Genomic DNA, 4,619 nt, shown 5'->3' with positions numbered 1-4,619 from the left:
GGAGTGCAAATCCATAATGAGTGCAAAAAGCAGCTCATCATTAAGAGAGTAAGTAGCTTTTGAAATAATTTCTTAATGCTTTTTTAAAATGTAGATGAGATTACACAGGAATTTGGGTTATCCAGCCTCCTCCTTGCCTTCATTCACAGAAAGCCTTGTTTCTGCCTGCATGGAAACAGGCGTATGGAGATGGGCAGAGGATTAGGTGGTCAAACCACAAGCATCTCTAGCCTGGCATGAGTTGGCTTCAGATTTGCCAAACAGAGCACTTGGAAAGTCTGGTTTTATTACATCCATCCAGATTAGGACCAGGGAAACTCAGGACAATTTAGGATTGGAGAAAGTGGGTTGGGAGCAACTGCTGCTACTTTTTTACACATCTTTGGTTTTTTAGGCAGAATCTCAAATGTTTTTCATCAGCAGCCTTCTTCACTCCCACCACCTCCATCCATCCTCATCCAGCCTCCAGTGAGGAGAGCGGGCCACACATGGTTCTGCTTCATTTGCATTTAACTCATCAAAATATTATTTAGTCAAAGCAACTCTTTGTCCAAGGAGTCTTTTACTAGCTGTTAGAAGCCTGGCTTTTAAGCCTATTGTAATTGGGAGATTCTGTCTTTTTCTGTGAACTGAGATGCTGCCAGTTCTAAGCCAGCCCTAAACCCCAGCAGGCCTGGGAAGCTGCATTTGTCATTTATTGGCTGGATTGCTGAATTCTGGAACCCAGTTAGCTCCAGCACATTCCCGAATTGGTGAAGTTCGTACTCCGTCTCATTTTTGAGGGCATCCCTCCAGCCCAGTCAGCAAGTCTGGATGGTGAGCTCGTAAGCTCTTTCCGGCAGCGGGACCCGGCATCTGTACTTGGGCTTCGTGTTCGCTGTTTCCACACTGGACCATACCAATGTCACTTCTCACCTCTGTAATCCAGGGGCTTCCCACCTGCCTGGCATGTACAAATGCTCGTGCTGCCTCTGCTTGACCGCGTTCCTCTCCTGCTCGTGGCCCCCAACGGCACTTCTTAAACAGGGTGCATGTAGGCTTGAGGATTGAAAGGTTAAGTTCCGAGACAAAGCAAAGTACAAGACAGACATGGAATATCTTCCTAACAGCATTAAGGCTACTCAAAAATTGAGGGAAATGTTATTTTATGTTTTAAAAATGGTATGGTGCAGATTTCAAAACCTTTGAGTAAGTCTACAATAAAAATATACATTCTAAAGATAAAACATGAATCTTTAGGGGAATTTTAAGCTTGAAGTATACTAGTTTGAATTAACTTCCTAGGCCTCCAAGAATCACGTATTTATTGCCTTCTGCCATTAGCGAATGGGGTAAAGTTTGAGAGGCCGTCGAGAGGCCCGACTCTTCCACTTGGCTATGAAAGCCCATCACACCCCATTCCCCAGCCCCAGTGCTGCCTGCCACCCGCTACTGACCCACATGTCCTTCACCCTCTAGGTATATAGGACAGTTTCTCATTCTCCAGCACATTCCTACTCTAGATGTTTATTCCTCATAATCAGAATGACTTTAAATTTTCTGATTTTTGCCCGACCCAAATCCAGATCTTCTAATTTCCTATCATTTTTTTTTTCCATTACAAATACATTTTTCCCATGCCTCAGAGCCCTGGTCAGGGCACTAGTTTCTTGAGGAATGTTCATTGAGAGGTTGTTGATTGAACACAATCACTGAGCCCTTGAAGTGTGCACAAAGGACTAGAACATTTCTGCTCTTAGGAAGTAGGGAACCGGACAGGATGGTGCTAAGTGGAGAATCTGAAGAACTTTTCTATTACTGCTGTTCTCTTCAACACGTCTCAAGCCTTGATTCTAGAGTAAGGAGGCAGTGAAGACAGGCACAGCTTTATCTAGATGGGGCTGATGCTGCAAAAACTGGGAAGAAAGATGGATGAAATGAGTTGGAAACTAGAGACCTGCAAATACTTTTTTTACCCCCAAACATGATATAGATATATTTTTTTAAATTCAGGAATTTCTCTCCCCAAACCTGGAATTCCTGATTCCCTTAAAAAAAATCCAGATTATTTAGTAGGATATTGTGATTTACAATAAGAAATATATATTTGGTCCCTGTCTCTTTTCTGGCAGAGCTTCTAAAACTCCTGGAATTTCCTAAGTGATGGGAGTAATCAAGGTATCTTTTGTTATGTTAATAAGGTGACTTTGGGCCTGCAGGGAAGAGGGGACTGTTGCCAGGAGAACCAACCACATGATTAGAGGGTTGGAACTTTCAGCTCCTTCCCGATTTCAAGGAAGGGGAGAGGGGCTAGGGATTGAGTTCCATCACCAATGGCCGATGATTTAATCAATCATGCCTACGTAATGAAGCCTCCATAAAACCCCCAAGGGACATTGTTGGAGAGCTTCCAGGTTGGTGAACACATGGAGTTTTGGAGAGAGAGTAGGGATGCTCTTCATCCTTTCCATGTACCTTGCATTTCTTCTGTCTGGCTGTTCCTGGGTTATAATAAACTGGTGATTTGGTCAGTAAAATATTTCTCTGAGTTCTGTGAGCTGCTCTGCCACCTTAATCAAACCCAAGGAGGATTTGTGAGACCTCTGATTTATATAGCCAGTTGATCAGAAGCACAGGTAACAGCCTGGAGTTGCGATTGGCATATGAAGTTGGGGGCAGGACAGTCTTGTGGGACTGAGCCTTCCTTCAACTTGTGGGATTTGTAGCTATCTTCCTGTAGATAATGTCACAATCGAGCTGAATTGTAGAACACCCAGTTGGTGTCAGAGAATTGCTTATTTGTGATGTGGAGAAACAACCCCCTACCCACCCATTACATGTTGGAATTGGGGGTAAAACCTAAATAATTCCGGACTCCAAGCTGGCCTCCCTGCCAGCCAGCAGGGTGAACAAACCTTGGCTGCCCCCTTGAGGTGGGGTCTGGACTCTCTGTCACACCAGTCCTCATCACTTCTTGTCATACCTACTCAGTGCACTCCCCCATGAGCATTTCAATTGGCTGTCCTGATACAAAGGATGGACAGAAACAATTAAAGTTCCAACTTAGAGTCTATGGGTGGAAATTCTTAGGAGATGCCAGAAGAAAGAATAGTGATTGGTTAGAGAGAGAAAGCCACAGGCAGAAGCCCAGTTGGAGGTGAATTGGGAGATTCTTTCTGAGGTCAGCCACTCAGCCTCTTCATTTCAGAGCTTCTCTCTTCAAAAACATTGCACGTGTAAACATGTCTGGTGTCACCCAAGGAACGGCGCTCAGGCTCCAAGCCAGTAGTGCTCGCCGCGCCTCATCTCAGGTGTCTAGTCTCTTTCCCGTTGAAGCATCCGGCTTGTCTCTTTCTTGATTTGCCCAGAGCCACGTTAGAGCTCTGCCCACCTCTGAGCTGTTCAGATTCAGATATTTCGCTCAATCTCTTTGAAGGACTCTTAGAAAAATCCATACAAATTCAAATTCTCTCTCTTTCCAAAACAGTCTCTAATGCTAACACAGGGGCTTGCCCTTGCTTCTCTGACCCACCGCCAGATCCAACCTGGCTTCTGAAAAAGGGACTCACTGTTCTATCCCTGAGCTTCTCATTTCAGCTGTCACAATGGGGAGACAAGTGGGGGTTGATAGGATCCCCAGAGGAGTTCTCTGTCTATGAGGCCAGGCCCAGGCCATTCATGAATAGGCCATTCCCAGGGCCTCGGGTTTCAGGGTAGGGAGATTAGCGAGGGGCCCTCCAACCAGGCAGGCAGGGCGTTGACTCTCCATTTCCCTCTTCTGGCTGTTAGTTTTCAGAACTAAGTAACTGCCATCTCTGAGGAAGCTGGGAGTTGCTGCCTGCCCTGTCTCTGAGGGCCAGTGGGTGGGCGAGGGAGGATTACAGGCAGAATTGCTAACAGATGGGCATCACTTTTAGGTCTCAGATCACAGTGAAATCAAAGAGAGAGGCCTTCTTTGCTATCTTCAGAGACAACAAGCAGGAGAATTCCACCTCTTTTTTTCCATGCTCTCTGCGCCCCCCAATAATAAAAGCATCCTAGAATTTCAGAATTGGAATATACTTTGAGAGCCTTGGCCCTACTGACTCTCTTCATTTTACACATGAGAAAACAGTCATGCAGAGAGGTGCAGTGGCTTGTCCAAGGCCACACACTGGCAACTGTCAGGACAAGGATGGGAACCAAGCATTTTTAATTTCTTTCTCCTTTTGGTTCCTAACTTTTGGTCATGAGCATACAACATTGATCATTTCTGGCATATCTACAAACACTGTGCTATTATTACCTAATATTTTTTCTTTAGCCAGACCCATTTTTTACTTAAATGTAAAAAACCTGACTTATTTTAATATTGGAGACCGAAAGGCAAATGTAATGAATGGAAACCAGTGTTATGAAATTAGCTGGATATTTTGATGTGTTGAGGGCTCTCACTCCATTTACTTGGGGTTAAAATGAGAGCTAAGTGTTTGCAAAGAGTTAAGGAGATCCTGGCACCTGACTGAGACATTCTCCTGGAAGGGAAGAAGGAGAAACGAAATGGGAGCAACCTTCCTGAAAGGTTAACGCCTCTCCGTGGCCTCTCTGTGTACCAGCAGTTTCCTCCCAATACCTGTGGGGCGTGGTCCCCACTTTGGGAC

The sequence above is a fragment of the Pteropus vampyrus genome, unplaced genomic scaffold, assembly GCF_000151845.1.
Source record: "Pteropus vampyrus isolate Shadow unplaced genomic scaffold, Pvam_2.0 Scaffold116, whole genome shotgun sequence".
In the NCBI taxonomy this organism is placed as follows: domain Eukaryota; kingdom Metazoa; phylum Chordata; class Mammalia; order Chiroptera; family Pteropodidae; genus Pteropus; species Pteropus vampyrus.
This window is presented reverse-complemented; position numbering follows the sequence as displayed.